At 38.5% G+C, this 26,145-nt stretch overlaps 1 long non-coding RNA gene across 1 annotated transcript in view; it reads right to left on the reverse strand.

Moving 5' to 3' along the window:
* Positions 1 to 615: 615 nt before the first annotated feature.
* Positions 616 to 26,145, reverse strand: part of LOC140695814 (uncharacterized) — a 188,138-nt gene continuing 162,608 nt past the window's right edge. Inside the window, exons 2-4 of the long non-coding RNA XR_012071638.1 lie at positions 25,285 to 25,381; positions 2,675 to 2,768; positions 616 to 749 (exon numbers count right to left, since the gene is read on the reverse strand). This is a non-coding gene — a long non-coding RNA (uncharacterized lncRNA). The remainder of the gene's footprint in view (positions 750 to 2,674; positions 2,769 to 25,284; positions 25,382 to 26,145) is intronic.

The raw sequence follows: 26,145 nt of genomic DNA on the forward strand, positions 1-26,145 counted from the left end.
AGTGCAGGGATACTGTTAGTGTCATAATTAAATCTCAAGCCATAAGATTCAAAACAAGGCTAATACCACTCACCTTTCATGTTTCTTCCTTTCCGTTAGACTCCAGGTATAAGCAGCACGTTAACTAAGGAGCAAATGTATTATTTCTGTGTTCTAACACCATATTCTATTTTAAGCAGAAATGTACAATGTATTTTTTTCTAAATTAATATGCACACTTAGAAAGGGTTAGTACATCAATGGGTATATAATTCAGATCAATAATTACATAAATATTCCAAATGTAGAGAGTTTTATCAATTCTGGAATGACCATATAAAAAGCTCAGTAATTAATGACTATTTGTAGGGGCAAGTTCCAAGCAGAGCCGTCACTCAGAGTTACCCATTTCTCTCAAAGCATTCACTTGTGTTTTGCCTCCTGTAAACTGTTACTAGAAAAGTTACTTAATAGATAGATTATATTTATCTCAGTTGTGAGGGATTGAGGCCATGTTAATGTTTGCTCCACCTTTTAGAGGTTTATAGATTTAAAAAAAAGTATATCTGAATACAGCAACTTTAAATATGCATACTTTGTCTCTATTATTACTGCGGCATGTTCACTTACTATGATTTTGCAATTCTACCACTTGCAATATATCATGGTCCATTCTAAGTAGTAGTGGTTCTTCTTCTTCCTCTCCTTCCTCCCCTTCCTCTCCCTTCTCTTCTCCTTCATCATCATCATCAAGCATCTGCATAACAGCCCTAGAAGGTCAGCACTGTGATTGTTAGTCACCTGTCCAGTGTCACATGGCAAGTAAACAGCCAAGCCTGACGCCGCGCGTGGCAGTTTTTACCAGCAGGTCGTCTTAGACACAAATCAGCATCAGTTTTAGCAGCTGAACATTCCTAGCGCTGACGTGTCAGTCTGTGGAATTCTTCCTTTCTCAGAAACACAGACACCAACCAAAAAATAATTATAAATTTTTTTGTATCTTGTGGCTTAGACAATCAAAACCACTGTTGGTTAAGGATATCAGTGGCCCAGTTTTTATCAAAGGTGAGTCTTTCAGGGCTTGAGATAACGCTTTAGGAGTATCTGAGTCCATGCAAGTAATGAAGATAAATATTTGTAGTGAGTGAACCACTTGCTGAATAACAAGATGTGAGTGTGGACATATCCAGATTTGACCACGTACAGGTTGGGAATGTGGTGTATTTGATCGTGCCCTGTCCTGGCCACAGCTGGTGGGATTATAGCAAGTTTTTTTTCCCTCTTCACTATTCATCTACTGCTCCAAACACTCCAGTTTTCTAATTTTTCTAAGGAAAAGGATGTGGCTGAAGTTATTCTGCAGGATCCTTGTGAAGCCATTCACAACTCTATGAATTCTCTTCCAAGAGATAACAAAATTCCCAAGGAATGTGGTTTCTCTGGTTGCTAGGAACAGTCATTATTCTCACAGTACACGCAACAAAACGTATGGCAGAAAATACTCTAAACCAGGATTTCCAAAAGTAAGAGCCTGGTCAAATACAAGCCTGAAACACGTTGCATGCTAAAACGCCTGAGTAATAATAATATTCAAAGATTCTAAAAACTCCTGCAATCAATATAACTAACTAATTCAGCAATTCCTGAAACATTTGACTATAAAATCTCCCTCTATTTTTGGTAATAGCTCAATTAATATTATATACATATTACTTAAAACTAGAAATGCAATCATTAATGTTTGAAGCGTCTGTGATTTTTAGTAAGTTTAACATCCTCGTTAAGTAAAGGTTTTCACACGGTTACTTGATAGTGATGATTAAACAGGAGCACCTCTGCAAAGTGCTGGCAGGAAGTCCTTCATGCCAAAGCGGGGGGCCTACAGATACTATTTTGGACCTGAAGCCAGATGGCTTGATGCCATCATCTTCTCTAATTACTAGGCGTACTCACTTAGGGCTTGGGATATAGCATCATTAAGGGTAAGTTTCTTTTTTTTGAAACTGTGGTTATTACCAGCACCTCTCTCAGAGAATTATTGCGAATATCTAATGATATGACGCATGGAAAGCACTGAGAAGTTTGCCAGCACAAAGCACATGTCCAATTAATGTTAGCCATCCTAATTGTTATTTCCGTACCCCTACCTCTTTGCTCCTCCTTCCAAGGCGGTTCCAGCGGTGAAGCATGCAGATATATACCCCGAAGAATGACAGGAGAATAACATTTAATCTTACCTGCTTTCTTTCACATTTTACATCCAATTCTGTCAGCTCCCCTTTCAGAATACGTCCAGAATCTGAGCATCGTGGTTCAGAAGGGCTATCGCGATGACCCTGTGACTGCTGTCCACGCCCCCGCCCCTGCCCCACTGCCGTGGCTGCGCGAAGCCCGCAGCTGGGGGGTCCTCACACCCGTTCCTCGGGGGCCTCGCTGACTCGGCTCTTACTTCCCTCCCCGCTGCCACTGAGGCTCATCATCTTTTGAACACGACAAGAATATAATATTTGGCACAGGATTTACATTTGCTGTTACTTCTGCCTGCAGATTTCTTTACTCAGGGTTCACAAACTCTGTGTTTTCATGTCAGTGCTAAATACGGTTTTATCAGAAAAGTCTTCCCCAAGAATACAATCAAAATATTCTATCACTCTCTCTTCTCATTACCTACCTTGTTTTTCTTTTTCAGACTTACCACATCTGATCACTTCAGTTTCATCTCCCTAAAATGTAAGTTCCATGAGAAAGTTGGTTATCTCTTTTTTCTCCCATGGATGCATTCTTAGAACCTGTAAAAGTATTTGACACACATTGGTGCTTCATCAATATTTGATGAATGGGTTACTTTGTTGAATAATAAATGCTTAGGTCTCACCACTTTTTATCAACGGAAGAAGTTAGTGTGATATTTCTTGAAGCTTTTAACTACCTTGCTACAAAAGAGCAAGGATGGGCAGAAAAACAGTACATGCACTGTTACAGGCACAGAAAAAGTCACAAGATCTACTGAAGATAACACAGATGGAAAGGAAGAACAAATGTCCTTTTATTCAGAGTAGCCTATTTTTGTTTTATGAATGTGAACTTTTCTTGAGTCTTTGACAATAAAAGCTAGATCCTTTTTTCCCCATTTTCTATTTTCTTGAAAGTTGGTTTCTTTGACTGTTTTCTCTAGTTTCCCTGTCTTCACGGTCCTCACATGTCTACTGAGAATTCATTGTCCATTCATATAAAGCATAGGGATCAGTAATAATGAGTGGTAGTAAATGATCAGTATTCAAAACTAATGAGTTTCCTTATAGAGATCGCTGTTCTGTAGCAGGAAATGCAGGTGTGAATGGAAAAGCCCTCACTGTGATAAAAGGGTAAGGTTCTCCTCAGTCTGTGAGCTGTATACACCATATGGGAAAGACTAAAGTGACCTCAAATACTGTCTTGTGTATCTTGGTAGCCCTACCATACTTTCTAGGGAAGTACATACACTGATTCGACATTTTCCTTGGAGGGCTGGTCTTTCTGGCTATATTGAACCTACGAATAAACCACAGATTTTGCTGTTTTGGTATGGATGGGAGAGGACTGGCCAGTGAGTTATCCTTTAGGAGACGATACAGCAGATTCCAGCCAACGGCTTGTAGGAGTTGCCCAGGGCAACTGTTAAACATTTCTTCTGTAGTTCTGCTGTGTCTACTTGCTAATTCCTCTGGCTGTATTTAGTTATGTTGTTGATTTGAACAAAAGAGCTCCTTAATTTCCATAATCCTTCAATGTAACTGGTTGACTTTTCTAATTATTTGAGAAGCTATATATTTATTTAAATTTCATCTTTGTAGTGTATCTTCTCATGACAGTTCAGGCAAAAAAAAAAAAAGCATCGCACCCAATCCTTTCAATCACGTATGTCAAATACGTGTTGGGTGTTGAGTGGTTTCTTTGCCATGTACGTGAATACAAGTAAAGGATTCATGGGCCAGGTTGGCCCAGTGGAGGAGACAGGAGAGATCACAGATAATGTAGCAGACTAAGTGCCATCGAAGTGGTGAACTTGAGATAACATATGTCACAAACACAAGGCGTTTGGGGCTGCTTATAGAAGAGCTGATACTTGCGCTGGGTACTGAAGAACAGGACTTAAACAGGCAAAGCGGGCTGGGGGAACAAAGCCCAGAAACGGGAGCTTCGGAAAGAATATTCTAGGTGGAGAAGCTATAATTGGATATGATATAACATAATACAATTAATAAAAAGTAACCTATAAACAATCTTCATCTTCAAGACTTCACTGCTGCAACTAGAATAAAATATTTACTGGCAGCAGGAAACGGAGGTTTATAAACTGGTCTCCAGACATTCTTTCTTTCTTTCTCAATATTGTCTTTCATAATACTATATTTGTTTTCAAGAAGCCAAGTTGTTAGGTCAGAGCGGTGCTGTGATGTATCTAAAACACTGTAAGGTCAGTGTCCAAATAAGCTCAGATCCCCTGTGCTTTGAAAGTCATGCAGCTTTATGGTGAAAACTCACAGTCAATTAATTTTTTGTAGTTATGTTTTTCATTTTATGACACTCAAGATATTTCCTTTTCCTCTGTTGAAACACTACACACACTGCAAACCATAAACATACTGGTTTTCCAGTGTGCAATTAAAACTGCCCAAACTCTAGGGACCAGAAGCAATACTATTTGACCTTGTGTGGGCTATAGTTATAATATTCAGCAACCAAATTATAATAAAACAAATAAGAGGTTAATGAAATTGCTTTGCTTCTTTTAAATTCACAATAAAATATAGTGCTAATTAAATATGTTTATTTCTACTTCTGTCTTTCCCATTCTGTCTCCATTTTGCCCTACATTTACATAGTCCTTTTAAAGCTTGATCCGAAACTTTTCAATTCCTTTGGATTATTAACTTCCGTGTGTGTGTGTGTGTGTGTGTGTTTGTGTGTGTGTTTATTCTGATAGAAAACTATCATGTTCTCTAGTTTTTCACCAATGTGTATTTCACACTAATAACATTACTGGGACCTTGCATGCCGAGATAAGGTCTGAATAATCTTTCTTAAGTATCATTTTTAAATAGTTTTGACATATAATTGCACATATTTAAAGCATAATTTTATAGCTTCTGATACATGCATGTGCCCAAGATACTGTTGCCAAAATCTTTATAAACATATTTATCATTCTTAAAAATGTGTACGTGTTCCTTTGTAATCTCTCTCTTTCCCCTGTATGACTAGTTAACTCCCTTCCCCCATCCCCAGAGAAACCATGGATGAGTTGTCTACAATCTTTCCATAGATTCATTTGCATTTTCTAACTCTACTATTTTACATAAATGAAATCATAAATTGTACTCTTAACTTAATCCACTCAACCATAATTACTTTAAAATTCACCCATGTTGGGATAAGTAGCAATAGTTTCTTCATTGTTGTTGAATAGTATTCAACTTTATAGATATAACACATTTGTTTACAAGTGTATTCATTGACTAATATTTGGGTTCCATCCAATATCCAGCCATTACAATGAAAGTTGTTATGAGCACTTATGTACAAGTCTTAATATATGCATGTGCTCCCATTTATCTTGGGTAAGTCTTAGGAGTGGGAAGTCTAGATCACACAGAAGGTGTACAGTTAACTTTAAAAGAAACAGCCACATCTTTTCTAAAATGACTGTATAATGTTACATTCCTGCCATCAGCGTATGAGAAGTACAGTTCCACCTTATCCTTGCCAAAATTTTAATAGTCAATCTCTTTCATTCTTTCCATTCTAATATATGTGAAATGGAATCTCATTATGGTTACGATTTTCATTTTCTAGTGATTATTCATGTTGAGTATCTTTTCATATGCTTAATGACTCATCATCTTTGGTAAAGAATTTTTTCATAAATTTTGCCCATTTGTTTTTAACTGGGTAATTTTGAGTTTCCTGGGTAGAAGTCCTTTATCAGAAATAATGATTTATAAATATTTTCTTCCAGTCTGTAACTGGTTTGTTGATTCTTTTTACATTGCCTTTCAAAGAAAAGAAGCTTTTAATTTTAATGAAGGCCAATATATCGGTTTGTTCTTTTATGGGCTTTGTTTTTGGTATCAAATCTTAAAACGTGTTTGTATAAACACAAGGTCATGTGCATTTTTCCCTATGCATTTTAATGGAAGTTTTATCATTGTAGGTGTTACATTTGAGTTAATTGTTGTACATGGTATGAACTATGAATCTAAGGGGTTTATTTTGTTTGTTTTGCATAAGGTTATAAATTGGTCCACCTACTGAAGTACTCTTCCCCTTTTTGTTAAAAATGGGTTGCCTGTGTTTTGTTTCATTTCACTGATCTATTTTTTTGGTCTGCATGTCAATTCCACACAGCCTTGACTACTGCACCATTATAATAAGTATTGAAATCAGGTAGTTTTGTTCATCTTTGACAAAGTGTTTTGGCTATTCTAGGTTCTTTACATCTCTAAGTACATGACTGGGAAGGAGAAGCAAGATGGCAGAGTAAAAAGACGCTTGTAGCTCACCCTCTCCCACATATGCACCAAAACTCACATCTACAGACCCACTCAGCCACCCAGAGCACCTGCTGAACTCTGACAGAACATCGCCCTCTTTGAAAGACAAAGATGCCAAAAATCTGGTAGGAGAAAAGGAAAAAAGAAGAAAAAGCAAAACAGTGCGGGACAGATCCCGCAGGGAGGGAGTGGCTAAGGAGGACTGGTGCTCATTCTCTGGGTCCCCTCCTCCGACAGAGAGGCCAGTGGGACAGAAGAGGAGCCTCCAAGACTCAGATCTGCCCTGAGCACCCCTTGACCGACAGAACTGAGTTAAATGTGTGCAAAGGGTCCCCGTGACACCCAGCCCAAGATGCAAGCCAGTAGCTGAGGCTGGGACAGGCCTCCTGAGTTGGGCAGAGGACTGGGGCGACTGCACTGAGGCAGCCCTGGGGGACTGCAGTGTGCTGTGCTCCGTGACTCGGAAGGGGTACAGAGCAGAACCACCTCAGTCCCCTATAAATTGCGAAAAAAGCAAAGCAACATGTCTGGTGTGCCCTGGGGGGAGGGGCACCATAGCCTTTGTCTCTTCAGTCCTGCGCCACCATTACTGGTGCTTCACGTGAGAAGACGGGGCGCAGCCACAGCTGCCATCTCCTCCTGTGTGCAGCACCCAGGCAGGGGCGGGGCTGAGCCCTGAATCCACACCTGGAGGCTCCGCAACCTCCTAGGCAAGACTGAGATTTGTCTACTGCCTGAGGCAGATGGGATCTTTCTGCCCTGGCACCTCAGAGAACTCAAGCCTCAAAGACAAACAAGGAGGTGAGATTTGGCACGGAGCAGGGGTGGCCATTCCGTGGTCTTCCTCAAGCCCACCTTTGGAGCACCGACCTGAGGCCGAGCAGGCAGCTGCACAGAGCAGCGGAGCGACCAGCCTGGGAGAGGGCAGGCGGCCACCCCTGTTCCTGGCAGGAATGAAGCACCTGACCACAGTGCCAGGAGGGGGCGTGATCCACCTTCCTACCTCGCTCTAGAGCAGCAGCTGAGTGCGGCATCGGGAAGGGGAGTGATCTGCCCGCCCACTGGGTAAAAGCTCAGCACCTGACCCCGTATTGGGAGGGGGTGTGATCTGCTAGCCAACAGCCACTGGGAGCAGCACAGACGAGGGCGCCAACAGAGGGCCTCTGGAAACAAGCTGAGTTCACGAAACAGGGCAAAGACCCAAAGACCTCTAGATAAAATAATTAAGAGCACACCATCTCCAGGAGAACCAGATAACTGATACTTCTTAAGCCACAGTGCCAGAGAGATATGAGCAATATGAAGAAGCAGAGGAACCACTCCCAATTAAAAGATCAAGAGAAATCCCCTGAAAGCACGATCAAGGAAATAGACACTGATGGATTACTAGGTCAAGATTTCAAAAAAGGAGTGATCAAAGTACTGAAGGAACTAAAAGAAATAGTATTTAGAAATATAAAATGTCAAAAATGAAATAGAAGCTATAAAGAAGAAGTAGAATTAGTAAACTCATTTGCTGAGATGAGAGCTGACCTAAAGGCTGTACAAAGCAGGCTACATAATGCAGAGGAACGAATAAGTGACCTAGAAGACAGGGCAACAGAAAGCACCCAATCAGAACAGCTGAGAGAAAAACAAATAAAAAACAATGAAAACAATATAAGGGACCTATGGGATAATATAAAGCATGCCAATCTACGCATAATAGGGGTTCCAGAAGGGGAAGAAAGAACCAAGGGGATTGAAAAGGTATTTGAAGAAATCATGACTGAAAACTTCCCAAGCCTAAAGGAATCAGATATCCAACTAAGGAAGCTCAGAGGGTCCCAAACAGGAAGACCCCAGACCCACACCAAGACATATCATAATCAAGATGGCCAGAGTCAAGGATAAAGAAATGATCCGAAGGGCAGCAAGAGAAAAGCAAAGAGTGAGTTACGAGGGAACCCCCCCATAAGGCTCTCAGCTGATGTCTCTAAACAAACACTACAGGCCAGAAGGGAGTGGCAAGATATACTCAAAGCCCTGAATGAAAAACAGATGCAGCCAAGGATACTCTATCCAACAAGGTTATCCTTTAGAATAGAAGAGGTAACTTCACAGCCAAAACAGAAACTCAGAGAGTTTAGCAACACTAAACCCATGCTAAAAGAAATATTCACAGGTCTGCTCTAAATAGAAAAGCAGCAGGACACTACAAAAATGAGAAACTTGTAACTGGAAAGGAGATAACTGCCATGAATTGCAAAAAGAATAATCACAAAATTATAAAAGAAGACATCTAAATCATTAAGAGGGAGAGGGAAGCAAGGAAAGCCACTGTGGAAAACAGCATGGAGATTCCTCAAAAGACTAGGAATAGACTTACCCTATGACCCAGGAATCCCTCTCCTGGGCATATATCCAGAAGGAACCCTACTTCAAAATGACACCTGCACCCCAATGTTCATAGCAGCATTATTTACAATAGCCAAGGCATGGAAGCAGACTAGATGTCCATCAACGGATGACTGACTAAAGAAGCTGTGGTATATCTATATGATGGAATACTATTCAGCCACAAAAACCAACAACATAACGCCATTTGCAGCAACATGGATGCTCCTGGAGAATGTCATTCTAAGTGACACAAGCCAGAAAGAGAAAGAAAAATACCATATGAGATTGCTTATATGAGGAATCTAAAAAAAAAAGAAACAAAACATAAATACAAAACAGAAACAGACTCATAGACACAGAATACAAACTTGTGGTTGCCAAGGGGGCAGGGGGTGGGAAGGGGCAGACTGGAATTTTAAAATGCAGAATAGATAAACAAGATTATATTGTATAGCACAGGGAAATATATACAAGATCTTGTGGTAGCTCATAGCAAAAAATACAAAATGTGACAATGAATATATACATGTTCACGTATGGCTGAAAAATTGTACTCTACACTAGAATTTGACACAGCATTGTAAAATAACTATAAATAAAAAATAAATCAAAAAGTATATGATTAATTTTTAAATTAATTAATAATGAGTGAAGATGAACTATGCATAATATTCATCTAATATCCCAGGAACATTCTAAGTAAAAAATAAAATGTAAATGTAGGGGATTATCTACTTTATCCTTTTCTTTGACTTGTTTAAAATATTTCAAATTAGTTACAGCTGGTAAGTTGATACAATAAACATTAAATTGGCTCCTTGTATCTAAAATGTATATGGACTTTAAATAAATGAAGATTTTCCCTTCTAGAGAGTTGTAATATCTCAGGCCTTGAAAAAATGATCTAGTTCAACTGTCTCCTGGGGCTCACGGAAGAGTTTGTAGAAGAGTAAAACACTACCATTTATAGTAGGTGAAGTTAAGATTCATAGCAGGTGGGTCCTGGTCAAAATATTTTACATTATACTCATCTCTGTCTTCAAACTTCATTTAGTAATATTGGCTGGATTCCTGGGAGCAGTCCTCTCAGATCTACTGAGAATCTGTTTGCTGGGCTATCGTCCTCAGTAAACTGAAGCTCACAAATAAATAGGTAGGTAGACTGATTTTTGTTTCTAAGGAAATAAACAAGCTATTACTACTGGTATAGCTTACTTTCTGCAGTGTAAATCTATCCATATCGCTGCTGTTACTATATAATGGAAAGCCAATGTGCTTTACCTTCTTCCATAATGTGCATATTTCTTTATCTTCCACATCATCGTCTTAATGAAGTTTATTTTACCTCAAAATTCTGATAGATTTTTCTCAATGTCCCTTGCTAGACTCTGTCCAAGTCTGTGAATGTGCCCAAATCATTTTAGCAAGGATATCTTAATTTCCCTATCAATCTAATCTAAAAATGACAGCTTTAGCTATGAAGGTACATATGAGGACCCCCCAGCTGTTAAACTCTGTAGTAGCTATTGGATATTTGAAAGCAATGGATGTGTAGAGCCAGTCAGCATGGTAACAAATAGATGTACTGAAGACACAGAAGCTCTGGCTCAGAAATAATTCAGGAATGGCTGTGCAAATGGAAGAGAGGCTGTTATCAAGATGAGTGAGGCTAGCACTTACCCCTGAAGTACCTGTAATTCCTGTTTCAAGTTCTACATGCAAGAGAATAATAGAGATATTGTCATCGAGACTTCTGCATTAGAAACAAAATTCCCAACCTAAGATGCAAGCAATCATCCACAGAAAGGACTGATTAAAATGCACTTGCTCTGAGATTAAGACCTCATTCTTATTCACCAGTGGCTTGTTAACTAACTCTAGACTCCATCTTTCATTCATTTGTATTTATTAATCTTCATAGAAGGCCGTTGCTTTTTTAAAGAATATTTCAAGTGTCCTATGAAAATGATACTGTAAAAAGCAAGCATCCACTTTATACTATCTGACTATGCTACTAACATTGGCAGGAGAAGGTTAATGACATTCACTTCAACCTCCAGGCATCCTTAGTCATTAACTCAGTAGTGACATTGTCTCTGATCCAAAACTACTCTCCTGTTACCTATGACCTTTCCTCCTAAGGCCCTTCAGATGACCTTCAGGAGTCCTGTTACAGCACTTCCCAAATTATTCTCTAATTTCTGATTTCTAGGGGGCATTTGTCACATTCCTGAGAAATTTGGTAGCAAGAAATAAATTGTTCTGAGTAGGAAGCTCAGTAAGAATAAAATGGTAGCAGAACAGCAATGCTTCCCTCTCTAGACGGCCATGTTTCTATTAACATGAGGAAGAATTCACTGTTTGCAAATTATTGTGATAAAATTCTATGTTTTCATTGAGGTCACATAAGAAGTTAATAAAAATAATTAATATATAACATATATGATAGATATTTAATTGCTAAACAATGGCTTTCCAACTTGTAAATGGATAATAGCTCAAAATGTAAAAAAAAAAATTATATTCCTGAGCAACTTTTTTTTTAACTGTCTTTATAATTAGGCTATATTAAGAAGTTCCCAATTCCTCAGAAGAATAAGCCAGGGCAATAACAAAGCTTTCTTTGAAATTTTAGAGTTCTTTACATATTGAAGCACAAAATGGAGTGCCCATATTGCAGCAATTCTTGAAATACGTTTTTCCCCGTTAGGCTGTTACAACTTTGTGACTAGCATCAAGGAGCCTTTTAAAGCCACAGGTAAATCTAAATCATCCAGAGACCCCAGACTCACGCGTCGCCCGCTAAACATATTCACACTTAGAATAAAGCCTTGCTATCTGAAGCAAATAAAGGTCTACTTGTGTCGTCGCCTGAGTTTTTCCCCCAAATTATACTGTAATGAGAATAATTCGGAAAATTTTCACTTCCCACAAGTACGCTAAATTGATTGGACTCTGTAACTATCTTTATATGAGTAAATATTTGAAGCACATAAATCTTTCATAAGAAAATATATAGTCATTTTATTCTTAAAATTCCAGTATTTAAGAGAAAAATATTGTAGTGTAACTTTAACTCGACATGGCCTTATTAGCTTTTTAACTTTTCTGTCTGGGAAAGGCAAAGGAAGAAAAATGATTCCATTGAAACTTCAGGGAGGAAAGTAGGTGGGCAGAGATAACGACAGAGCTGGAATGTCTCCAGAACACCGGGGCTAACACCCTGATTATTAAAGCAGCATCTTTACAGCCACAGATTATTTCAGATGAACCTAATCTCTCAGTTCCTACTTCCCTGAAAGGCCTCTTCCAATTCCTGCTGGAGCAACGGCCACCTGGAGAGAAAGGTGATAAATCTTCTTTTCAGTACACTTCAGATCCAAAAATCCCCACGAAGCTGTTTCTCTGAATGCTTAGGCATTCTACAATCATTGCCAATATGAGGATAGTCTATCCTGGTTTCCGAGGACTGCCCAGGACCGTTACCCACACCCAGAAGGTAACGGTCCTGGGCTGCTCATTCATTTAGCTTTCGTTTATTAAATTTTGCCTTTACTATGTCAAAGCTGCTATTAGTGTAGGCGTTAAAACGTGCAAACCCGGAAGACAGAATGAAGGAACTATTGAAACAAGAGGCTTAAATGCATCTGTAGACCCCTCCCCAGCATGTTATAAAGCGTTCACTAAGAATTTAGGGGAATGAATCCTATGAATTCAACTCTGACATGGGAATCTTAGTTTTCAGGACGTTATGCTAGTATACTGTTCTTTGAGAGAGACAGAATACAGACATTACGGAGCATTGAAGTTGTTGGAATATGACTAAGTTTCAGAGAAGGTTAGGTAGAAATATGAGAATATGTCATCAGGTTATTTGCCTAATTGATAAACATTTAGATCTGAGTGATCAGAATGATTACATGTAACAATTAGGAGGACTTGGTAAAAGGGGTCAACGACTTCACATTGACAACACTCACAGTGAATGAGTGAATCATGTCTAGATATACCTGATCTACCTGTAAAGAAATAATGTCCCCCAAAATATCTACTCCTCTCAGATTCCTGCCTGGAAGATGACAGAGTTAACAGAGTTTCCAAAAATCACTTCATCCTCAAAAGGGAGAAAAGAAAAGAAAACGTGCTCTTTCCAATTCACACTTATCTTACTAAATTGTTTTTTTCTTTGTTAGTTCTGAATACATCAGATGGATTCTGTCCTTGGACAAGTCACTCAGCCGCAAGGGGCACCCCTTCACTTACCTATGTGTGAAGGAGAAACATAAAGGAGCTGATATAAAATTATAACAAGTATTTAGACCCAAGCAAACATACAGTTGCAAATGATTATAAGACTTCACCAGGAAAGACTGATTGGCAGTAGTATAGAATCTTCAAATTTCAAAGCATGTATCTTTATTTCATGAGACCAGAAAGCTGTTGGTGTCATATAGCATACCAAGAAAATTTGACATCAAACAGAACTCTTGTATTTAATCCCAGGTCTATCACTTGTTAAAAAAAATAGTAACTTCTTATGCCAGAAAAAAGTTTTTACTAACTTTCTCTGGTATTTCATTTCATTTCATTTCATTTCATTATTTTATTTTATTTATTCTATTTTAACCTAAATAATACAGCATTAGTTTTGTAATGAGAAACAGGGAAAGTATCAAAACTTGGGGTTGTTAGGAAGATTGTACAACATAATGAAATAATACAGGAGAATTAAATAATAGAACAGATAAATATTCAGACATGAATTCCTACATCATTATGACCTTTGCCTCACCAGTACCAGCTTTAGTAATACCAAGAATTCAAAACTATATATTCCTAGAAATTAATGTATTAATATGCAATTAAAAACTGGAGACTGGAGTCCCTCCTGCCCAATAGCTTATCTGGGAAATCAATCTAAGGACCAGAATGAGGAAAAAGATTGCAGGATCTACTTTTTATTAAAGATTGCCAGGTTATAGATTAACCTTTTAGAATTAACTGACTATACCTCTCTTTGTGGCGTTGAATTCCATTTTCAACAAAGATTAGAAAAGGAACCATCAAAAGCAATGTATTAGTCTAAAAATTAAAGGGTTGTTGTGGTTTTCCTTTTTTCTATTTTTCTCAAACAGAATTTCACAAGAGATCATGTAGGTGATAACCGGGTTGTCTTTGATTTAACTGCCATAGTGATTCAATGTACTATTATTTCCAAGTGATGAATTTAGGATCCAGGACTGGTATAAGACCACAGAGTAATCATCATAAAAGCAAGAGGTAACCTTTTCTTACAACATTTAGCGTACTTTAGGTTAAGTATTTATGCAGTGGTCTTATTTCTGGGTAGTTTCTAAATACTTTTGAGATTAGGAACCAGTTTTCTAGTCACACTACTTATTTTTGTGCCTAGTACAATGACATGTAGAAAACACAAGAAGAATACATGAAATTGAATTGAAACATTAAAAATCAATGTAAGAGGACATAGAGGAGGCTGTCTCCCTCACAGCAAAGTAGTTGAATTCGTATCTATTTGGCTTACGGTTGTAGAATTTGGAGAGCTTATCTGAGGTACAAGCTCATAAATTACCCTAAAAGAAGCTACACGGTGACCGTGCTACACAAGCAATACAGTGTAGCCTCATGGCCTTGTCTAATAAAGAAGCTTCTAGAGTTCTTACTGCTTGAAATGGCTGAAAATGAGAAAACTATTTCTCCATCTGACATGGCTTTGGAACAAAAACTCAAATGACAAAATATTGTAATAACAGCGATGCTTCAGTATTTCCAACTTGGATAGAAACACAGAGTGAAGATACTTTGCAGTCTTTGTCTTAGATGTATTTGAGATACAACGGATTTTAGTGTTTGGTTAAAAAACCAAGTTTTTGTGATTATCAACATGGCATATCATAATATTTTACAGGCACTCATCAGTATAAAGGAAAAAGGTGAGAAAACCACATGGCCACCTAATGATGACTAAGTACCTCATTCTATGAATAGAGTGCTTTTTTATTTCCTCCGGTTTTATTGAGATATAATGGACATTCAAAACTGTGTAAGTTTATGGTGTAGAGCATAGTGGCGTCACATATATATTGTGAAAGGATTACAATAAGTGTAGTTAACGTCCATCACCTCATATAGTTACAAAAAAAGGCCTTTATTCCTGTGAAGAGAACTGTTAGGATCTACTTTCTTACCCACTTTCGAATGTACCACAGAGCAGTGTTAACCACAGTCGTCATGTCATTCATTACATCCCCTAGTACTTAGTTGCCTTACAACAGGAAGTTTGTGCCTTTGACCACCTTCATCCAAGTCTCTGACTCCTCATCCACTGATCAACTCAGGAAACGAAATCTGAACTTTTTTTCTATGAGTTAGATTTCTTTAGATTCCACGTCTAAGTGAGATCACACCGTATTTGCCTTCCTTACATAATGCCCTCAAGGTCCACCCATGTTGTCACAAGTAACATGAGTTCCCTGTTTTTTATGGCTTAATGGTATTCAATTGTGTGTATATATAGATATAGATAGATAGATATCTATATATACAAACACACACAATTTTCTATATATACAATTTTCTTCTCTGTCCATCTGTCCGTAGACACTTAGGGTGCTTCCATGTCTTGGCTATTGTGATCAATGCTGCAGTGAGCATGGAAATGCAGATATCTCTATGACATACTGATTTCAATTTCTTTGGCCATATATCCAGAAGTGGAATTGCTGGATCCTATGGTAGTTCTATTTTTAATTTCTTGAGGAACCTCTATACTGTTTTCCATAATGGTTGTACCAATTAACGTTCTCACCAACAGTGCCCAAGAGTTCCCTTTTCTCTACATCCTCACCAGCATTTGTAATCTCTTAACAGGCACGAACTAATGTCTCATTATGTTTTTCACTTGAATGTCACTAATGATCAGTGATGTTGAGTACCTTTCTCATGTTTCTGTTGGCCATTTTTATGTCTTGGAAAAATACCTATTTACGTCCTTTGCTTATTTTTTGATTATTATTTTTTGCCATTCATTTTTATGAGTTTTATAATATAGTTTGGATATCAATCCATTACCAGGTATGATTTGTACATATTTTCTCTGATTTCATAAGCTCCTTTTCCATTATGTTGTTTATTTTCTTTTGCTGGGCAGAATCATTTTAGTTTGATACATCCCCGTTTGTCGATTTTAGATTTTGTTGCTTGGGTATTAAGTGTTATATTAAAAAATTGTTGCCAAGAACCCTGTCAAGGAATTTTCCTCTATATTTTCTTCTAGGAGTCTTATGGTTTCAGGTCTTGCATTTAAATCTTTAATCCATTTTGAGTTAATTTTTGTGGGTGAGGAAAAATAGGGGTCTAGTTTCATTTTTTACAAGTGAATATCCAGGTTTACCAGCACCGTTTATAGAAGACATTGTGATTTCTCATTGAGTATTCTTGGCTCCCTTGTCAAATCTTAGCTGACTGTATGTGCATGGGTTTATTTCTCGGCTCTTGATTCTATTTCATTGAGGTAGGTGTCTGTATTTTTATGCAGCACTATATTGTTTAGATTGTTACAGTTTTGTAATATAATTTGAAATCAGGAAGTCTAATACGGCTTGATTCTTCTTTTTCAGGGTTACTTTGGCTATTTGAAGTGTTTTATGATTTCATGTGAGTTTTAGGATTTTTTTTCTACTTGTGTAAAAAAATGCCACTGGAATTTTGATACAGATTATAGCAAATTTATGGTTGGCTTTAGGTGATACAGGCACTTTAACAATATTAACTCTCCCAATCTATGACTACACAATCTCTTTCCATTTTTGTGTTCTTCAATGTCTTTTATCAACGTCATAGTTTTCAGTGTAGAGGTCTTTCATTTCCTTGGTTGAATTTACTTCTAACTATTCTCTTGATGCTGTTGTAAATGAGGTACTTTTCTTTACTTCTTGTAGAGATAATTTGTGTTTGTGTATAGAAATGCTGTTGATTTTTGTATGTTGCTTTTATGTGCTGCAACTGCACTAAATTTGTTGAATAGTTCCAGCAGTTTCTTTTTTTTATTTTGTGGTGGAGCCTTTAGAAGTGTCCATATATAAAATCATGTCATCTGCAGATAGAGACTTTTTTACTTCCTTCTCTCAAATTCTGAAGTCTTCTATTTCCTTTTTCTTGCCTGATTTTTCTGACTATGGCTTCCATACTGAATTGAATCAGAGTGGTAAGAGTAGACACTTTTAACACCAGAAATTGACACAACATTGTAAACTGACTATAACTCACTAAAAAAAAAAAAAAAAAAGGGTAGACACTTTTATCTTGTTCTTGATCTTAAAGACTTTCAAACTTTTCCCACTGAGTAGGATGTTAGCCATGGGCTTGAATTTTATGGCCATTTCCATGTTGAGGTACCTTTCTTCTGTATCTAACTGGTTGAGAGTTTTTATTATGAATGGGTATTGAATTTTATGAAATATTTTGTATACATTGAGATGAACATATGAATGTTGTATTTCTTTCTGTCAGTATGTTGTATCACATTCATTGACTTGCTTCTGTTGAACCATCCTTGCATCCCAAGACTGAATCCCACTTAAATGATTCCTTTCCTGTGTATGATTCCTTTCATGTGCTGCTGAATTCAGCATGCTAATATTTTGTAGAAAAGTTTTGCATCTATCTTTTGTTAAGAATATTGACCTTAGTTTTCTTTTGTTGTGATGTCTTATTGGGCATTGGTATCAGGGTGTTTCACATTATTATTATAGTTTACATGCTTGTACATTATGTATACAATAATATATTATTGCAGTTATAATGATTGCAACATGCTTGTTTTTTTCAACTTTTAACCCAGAGTTATAAGTGTATTATGCATCACCATTACTGTATTAGAAAGCTGACTTTATTTCATTACCAGTGAGTTTTAGTCTATCTACATAGATTTTTATAATGTTAACTGACCTCCTGTTAGTTCCACTTGAATAACTCCCTTTAGCATTTTCTGCAAGGCAGATCTCGTGTTGATGACCTCACTCACCTTTTGTTTGTTAGGGAAAGTCTTATCTTTCCTTCATTTCTGAAGAACAGCTTGGCTGGGTATAGTATTTCTGGTTGACATTTTTGTTTGTTGCAGTATTTTGAATATACCATCCATTTCTCTCCTGGACTAGTTCATTGCCCAAGCAAGGCTGCAGGCCAGCCTCCACAGTTGGTGGATTCTCTGGTCGGCTTTCCTAAATGGTCTAGACTGGGTACTGTCCTCACCAGAAGAGGGAGCTATGAATTAGCTTCCCTGTCCTAGCAGGGCTGCAGAATGTGCCCCAGGGTGGCCAGCAGGGCTCATGGCTTAGGGTCCTGATTCAAACAAGACTGTGCACTGAATCCTCTGGCCAGAAGGGGACCCCTGGTTTTGATGTGTCGTCTGCTCAAATGCCACTGTAAGCGGAGCTATAGGCGGTCTGTGCAGCTGCCAGCGTGCTCCGGTTAGGTTCATTGGTTGGGTGGCTGAAGGCCGCACTCAGGAGTGGGCAGGGACACAGACGAGCTTCCCTGCCTGGCCAGAGTGGTTAGCACGCTGGGGACTTGCAGGCACCTAAAGGTTCTCTTCACAGGAAAAAAAAAAGCCCTTTTTTGTAACTATATGGGGTGATGGACCTGCACCGGGCAGATTCCTTGATGCAGGAGGCGCTTTGCTTCACCCCCGAGTTTTTAGATTTTCACAATGGTGTCTTGCAGATGAATAGTTGTTAGTAGACCTTCTTGTGAGGGGGAGCGCAGTCGGGAATGGCTTGCTACCATTTTAATGATGTCACGCCACTGTATTAAAATCCATTTTAATAAGTGAATTTTTAAAATGCATCTTACAATTAACTGTTGAAGGATGGGATTCAGAATTTTTATTTATGTATATTTTGAATATACTGTAGGTAGATGCTGAAGTAAGGATAGATAGGTACCTGTGTATGGGCAATTAATTATACCTGTATGTTTGTGTACCTGTCTGTAACAGCCACGTAGATGCAATCTTAATCTAAAATTTCCATTCCAGTCCTTCATTTTCCTTATGATGATAATCTGTTTAAGATCTTAGGCCATTTATTCTAGAATTTCTCAGATCTGGATTTTGCTCATTGTATATTCATGGTGCATGGTAGCAATTTAGTCCCTCATCTGTAATTACTGCAAATTGGCCTCTGGGTCCCCAGGCACGATCAGAAGCAGGCACAGTCCCTTTGGCAATGGTATAGACTCGCGTGTGTTCCTGCCTTAGGAGGAGGCATATGTTTAGGCTCTCAGTCTCTCTTGATGTTACAATACATAGGGGCTCAATGCCTAGATCCACTACCTCAGGGAGTTTTCAAGATGGCTCTCGTTTCATTCTGTTATTTTGTAATGATTCACTATAATGCTTTGTATAGAGTGATATTCTTCCTCAATTATAATTTGAGTATCCAGCAGATGGAAAAAAGCCACATAAAAATGTTTGATTTTTACATCCCGTGTACCTGCTGTATATAAAAATTAATTTCTGTCATCCTCAAAAGATAACCAATTAGGATTTTTTAAGTACAGTTATAAACAGATGTAAACGTTTTTTGGGGTGCCATCCATGGCCATTCTTATCATTCATGCAGCGTAAAGTGTCCCCTCTTTGGACAGTGGTAGGTTTCCCAAATCGCTTCCTGTGTCCTTTTGGTTCTTGGACGTGGTGTTAATATTTGTTGATAGGGACCTTACAACTTGGTATGACAAGTTGATCTGGGCTCACCTTAGACAAGGACTCAGCCCCTTCTGTATGAGCCCTGGATTCCTTCAAAGAGGAATGGTAATTGAAGAGAACAATATGGATGCTCATTGACACTAAGTTTAAAGATAGTTTATAGAAAATATATGTATAGAGAATATATATATATATACAGTCATCATAAAATGTGATATATATCGCCTATATGTGGAGGAGAGGAAAAGACAGGGCGAAGCAGACCATGAAAAAGGTGTATACGTGCAGGTGAAAGGAACAGGAAACTTCATGAGCAAACCATGTTACAGAGTCCAAATTCATCGTGCTTGCTGTGCAACAGGATGATAAATCAAGAAACGAGGTACTGGGGTGAGGAACAGGAAGGTTATTCGGAGAGCCAGAAGACTGAGAAGATGGGGGACTGATGACCATCTTCCCCAAGTGAGAATTCAGGCTCTTTTTATAGTAAGAAGGGGACAGGGTGCGGTTGGTTGTTGCAAACTTCTTGGTGTCAGAATTGTTTGTTCTCGCAACTGTCCGCTTAGGTCAGAGCATGATGTTCCTGGAAACCCCCGACAAGACACATGTTATTCTCTGTTCTGCAATGTTTATCTTTATATGAATGGGAAAGTGGTTATAACTGTAAAGGTCAGAGCCTTGAGAAGGGGCTAACATATATTTCAGGCTGTGGGAAACATTTGTTTACAAAACATGCAGAACCAGCGTGACTCAGAACAGGAAACAGCACAGTGTTAGAGCTGCAGGCACAGATCTAAGATGGACCCAGATGGGTTCTTCCCTGTTAAAGCTGCTAATACTCCCGGTTCTAATGTGTAAGTAGTGCTAGGGGGTTTTCACTGAATCTAGTCTATATTACATTTGCACTGTCTCTGTAGGTATCTTCTTTCCTCCTCATGAAGATCTTGGTTCTAAGGAACACAGAAGGTGGTACGATTACACTAGTCCCTGGTTACTCAGTTTGCTATATAGCCTATGACACATGAACAGAACCAGAATAACACAGTGGGAATAGTGTCCAAATCAATTATGGTGACTGAAAAGAGTTTAATTATTTTTTTGCATACAGTTTCTCCACACCCTCCAAACTTTCATGTTTCCACTAGTCTATAATGGCAGATAACACAGCCGTTACATGCTGTAAGTTTTAGATCTCAACTTAGTTTCATAGGTAAGCATGTGTATCACTGCTGTCAGCAGTCCTTAAGTCAGTGTATTTCTAGGCTTTTGGATTGCCTGAACCGTTTTCACCGGGAGACAACTGAGTAAAGTCTCATGGGAACAATCTTATTAATATTTGTAGATTCATAACAATTGATGGTCTGTAGAAATAAAGCTCGATTTTGCTGAGGAGGAAATCCTTGGCTCATGTTTTCTCTTCTTGGGTACCTGAAATGTGAGGGCTCATTTTACTGTAGCTGAAGGTGTAGCAGTTAAGTAGCTCCTGATAATCTATTTGCTTTCTTACATAAATCTCATACTCTTTGGCATGAATGGGTAAAGATTTTTTCTTAAGTTCAACCATTTTACTAGAACGTGTTGTCATTCTGGATTAAAAGTGTCAGGTGTTTTGTTTCCTGTTTTTAAAAGGACATTGGAAAATTTCTTATTGCAGTTCTTTGAATTACGGTGTTCACAATATTATTAATGCATTCCATGTCCTGGATCAGATGTTCGTCGTCGGGTATTACTTTTATCCATACATTTTCTTTACTTGTGCTAGCCCTCAATAACTGCTACTTTCCTCAATGTTTTCTCTCTCTTTTAATGTATAAAATTTCCTCAGTTTGTATCATCAGCTGCTTTTATGCTATTATTTGTATATTTATTTGCTGCTGTACATCTTCTAAAATACTGATTTTAAAAAAAGTCTAATTCTTAACTTCTGTCATCTCATTTTTGCATTTTTATTTACGATGCTATTTCATGCCTTGCATAAATATCTAATACACTGAGCTTACTTTGAAATGTGCCTTCATGTTTTCTGGCATGCATACTGTTTCTGAAAGAAAATTCTGCTTCTTAGTCCGTTTTTGAAAATTTTCTTCTAACTTATACGGGTATCTGGCCTTAATAGTTTTTGTGTTGCCCATTTTTACATGCATGGAATTTGCTTTTACAAGAAAGTGCGTTTTATAGTAGCCTGTGTAATTTTAGAAGGCTCCCCTTACTCTTGTTTTTGTGCTTTGTGCAAAAATATGGCACCTATCTTGATTTTGGAGATTGACTGGCTGTATTTTTTTTCCCTTCCACTTTCATCTAGAATTTTCCTCTGTATTGTCTCTGTCCTAGGCAATTTGGGTTCCATTCCCCGAAATGTCACCTCAGAGTGGAGCTCTCCCTGAAGAGACATCCTCATGGGTAACTTGGGAAATTTCAAACAGACGTGGCCTGTCCAGCCTGACGAAGACGTCCAGTGCCCTGAGGAATGCAGGCGGGAAAGCCGCCGCCGCCTTCTTTTTCTATGTAGAAACCATAAGGGAAGCTGGAAGTGTTTTACACTGAGTATGATGTTTTCTGTTGATTTTTAGGCTGCTTTTTTTACATAGTGAACTAGATCAGAGTTGCACAGGATTTCAGGAGTTGTTCTAGACCGTTGTTTTCGTGGCCCTACACTTCCTTGGCATGAGTTTGTATGGGATCAATGTATCTTCTTTGCCCAGGTGACCACTCAGCTGTTTCTGATTTGGAATCAGGAAAATGGAATTTATATTGTTTATCTTTTTTGAGATTAATTTTTGAGACATGTATTATCAACTCTTTCAATTCCAAATAGGCTTAACTGTGAATGGACAGGGAAGATACAGAGAAACCGTACGAAATTATTCCAAGGACGGGGGAAGGCCTGAGTGCCCCATCTTGACTGAGTGGAGCCATCTAGATACGCTGTGGTTTGGTTCCACACAAAACCTAGGTTGATTGGCTCTTTATCTGTGAATCATCTATTGTGGTTCAGGTAGGGACTAAATTACAGTGTTTGGGCAGAGTGAATGTTTTAATCATTGTGATTCTTTGATGCCATGAGGACATGAAATTTGCATCTACGTTTTTGTCCTTTTCAATGGATTATCTAGATGTGCAAGATTTCAGTGTGCATGTCTTCCACTCTCCTGTGTATACTGATTCCTTCCGAATGTGTTACTTAGCCTGTACTTGTACATAGGATGGCTTTGTTTCTTTACTGCTGTATTTCTTGTTTATTTCTTTCCTTCTGGCTCTTTCTCGCTTTCTTCTTTCTGTCACAGTTGATTGTCGTTGACGTCCATGTGCAGTGTTAAAAATGCAATTGATGTTTGTGTATTTATTGTGCAACTATTCAGCATTGATTTGTAATGTTGTCTACAGTTTTGCTGGAAAATTATGGAAAAGTGAATTTGTAAATATGGCACCATTGTAACCACACCAAGTCGTCATCTGCATCAAATAAAATGGCTCATGATTATAATCTTTCCAAAGTGTCTCTGCAGTTTCTGTGGGGAGGAGTGGGACCTTGTTGGGGCTTGGGCACTACGTGCACTTTTTTCTTAAATCATTCCACTTCTGACACGGTATTGACATAGCACCTTAAAGCTGAATTTATTTTCCACTCAGTTGAGTCTTACCATAAGCTTTACCTCCATAAAAAATGATCACATCTTGCCGTCATATGTTCCTGGAGAGTGATGTTGTGTTAGTGGAAATGAAACAGCTTTCATTAATTCATTGACAGAGGTTTGATTATATATGTGTGCAAACGAAATGAATTTTCATGAAAGATTCTTCTGTACCATAACTTTGCAGCATTTGCTGAGCAGAGGAAATAATATTATTTGATTAGTAATAGTTTCACATAGAAGCCAACATACTTTGAATTCTGTCAATAGACACCATTTTCATGTGTCAGGTGGAAAGTGGATTCCGCTTATTTCTTGCCTGAAGCCTGTGCAGGGAAATTCCTGTCTACTGCTGGGGCACAGAAGGGCAGACCAAGTCGCCTTCTTTTTCTGTTTATAAATTATTAGTAAATCTGAGATTGTTTTATGTGGAGAAGAATGTTTCATGAGTTTGTGACTGAAGTACAGTCTTTATTCAGTGTACAGGTGGCAAATTATGTGTGTTTCTTTGAAAATGTCTCTATTTCGCCTTTATTCTAAAATTAATTTTCCAAAGAAGATAAAGGCAAATAACCCAATCCAGAATTGGGCAGAAGACCTAAGTAAGCTATTCTCCAACGATGACATACACATGGCCGATAGGGCAATGAAGAATTGCTCAACATCACTAATTGTCAGAGAAATGAAAATCAAAACTATGATGAGACGTCACCTCATGCTCCTCAGAATGGCCGTCATCAAGATGTCCACAAAGGATCAGTGCTGGAGAGGGCATGAAGGAAAGGGAGCCCTCCTGCACTCATGATTGGAATGTCATTAGGTGCACCCGTTATGGAAAACAGTAGGGCAGTTCCTCAGAACTCTAATCGTGGACTTACTCACACTGTCATCCACCAGTCCCACTCCTGGTCATGTATCCAGACGGAACTTTAATTCAAAAAAACATATGCACTCCAGTGTTCACAGTGGCACTGTTTCTAGGAGACAAGACATGGAAACAACTTCACCCACGAATTGACAGAGGACTGTCTAAAGAAGCTATGGTGTATTTAGAGAACAGAATACAACGCAGCCATAAAAAATGATGAAATAATGCCATTTGCTTGCAGCAACATGAATTGACCTGCAGAATGTCATTTAAGTCAAATAAGCCAGAAAGGGAAGGAAAATACAATATGAAATCACTTGTATGTGGAATGAAAAAAGAAAAACAAGACAACAAGTTTTTTCCAAACCAGAAATAGAGTCATAGACACAGGAAACAAACTTACGGTTACTAGACCCAGGGTAGGGTGGGCAGGGGTTAGGAAGGGATAGATTGGCAGATTGAGATTTGCGGACAGATAGCAACTCATGTCTCTGTAAAGGAGATAAACAGCAAGTTTATACTGTATACCACACGGAAGTCTATATCCAATAGCTAGTAGTAAATTATGGTGAAAAAAGTATGAAAATGAATATGTATGCTCGGATATGCCTGAAGCTGTGTGTTGTTGAACAGAAATTGTCACAAGTTTGTAAACTGAGTGTATTTAATGAAAATATAGAAAATTAAATAAACGAATAAAGGAATTTATTTTCGTAAGTATATATAGAATATATATATATATATCATATACACATATATCCTATATATATCACATATATAGATATGATATGGTTCAAGGTATCTTAGGTAGTGTTTTTTTTTTCTAATACATCTTATTTGTGGATTTGGGGTTTGTCTTTCCAGTCATTGGTATATATTTTAGCAGGAACGAGAAATTTGCAGTGTCAGTTTTTTCCTCAGGGCCTTGTGGCTGTTAGTCCATTGTCTCCTATGCCTGTTTTTGCCAATCACAATATCTGCCCCAGTAGACAAGACATGGATGCAAAGAGAGAAACTTAAAAGCCACTGGGGAGCATTTAGATGCAGAGGGGAAGTACAGGGTGAGTGTGAAGAGGATTTGTGCCAGACTTCAAATAATTAACTTATTTTATAGACAAAATTTAATAGTCAAGGAGGAAGAGGTCAAGTCACCATCAGTCATACCTCTGATCAATGCGCTGATGATAGCAACGGTCTGTTGACTCTGTGGCCTACCATTTCTGATAAATGGGAAGAATCCAAAGGATGAGTGTATCCATTCCTGTTGAGGAAATCAGAGTCCTAAATCAGAACCTTTGGGAAATTTCAGAAGCACAGGTAGCAACCTACAGAGAAATGAGCAGGCACCTCAGGATATTAGCACTAAATTTGATTTTTTTTTTTTGGAGGAACCTAGAATCCAGAATACTGCCTGAGTAGAAAAGATAAAGGTGAGTATGGAGGTACGTCAGGTAGCTAGAGAGAGGATGTAGGGTAGTGGTAGAGCATAGGGCTAGCAGGCAGGAGGTTGTAGGTTCAATTCCAGGCAGGGAGAGTCGGAGAGTCGGAGAGTCGGAGAGTCGGAGAGTCGGAGAGTCGGAGAGTCGGAGAGTCGGAGAGTCGGAGAGTCGGAGAGTCGGAGAGTCGGAGAGTCGGAGAGTCGGAGAGTCGGAGAGTCGGAGAGTCGGAGAGTCGGAGAGTCGGAGAGTCGGAGAGTCGGAGAGTCGGAGAGTCGGAAGTTCTTTCATTCTTTCATTATTCCTCTGTCTGTCTTTCTTACTGTAGGAGAGTAGGAGAGTCGGAGAGTCGGAGAGTCGGAGAGTCGGAGAGTCGGAGAGTCGGAGAGTCGGAGAGTCGGAGAGTCGGAAGTTCTTTCATTCTTTCATTATTCCTCTGTCTGTCTTTCTTACTGTAGGAGAGTAGGAGAGTCGGAGAGTCGGAGAGTCGGAGAGTCGGAGAGTCGGAGAGTCGGAGAGTCGGAGAGTCGGAGAGTCGGAGAGTCGGAAGTTCTTTCATTCTTTCATTATTCCTCTGTCTGTCTTTCTT

The sequence above is a fragment of the Vicugna pacos genome, chromosome 4, assembly GCF_048564905.1.
Source record: "Vicugna pacos chromosome 4, VicPac4, whole genome shotgun sequence".
Lineage (NCBI taxonomy): Eukaryota > Metazoa > Chordata > Mammalia > Artiodactyla > Camelidae > Vicugna > Vicugna pacos.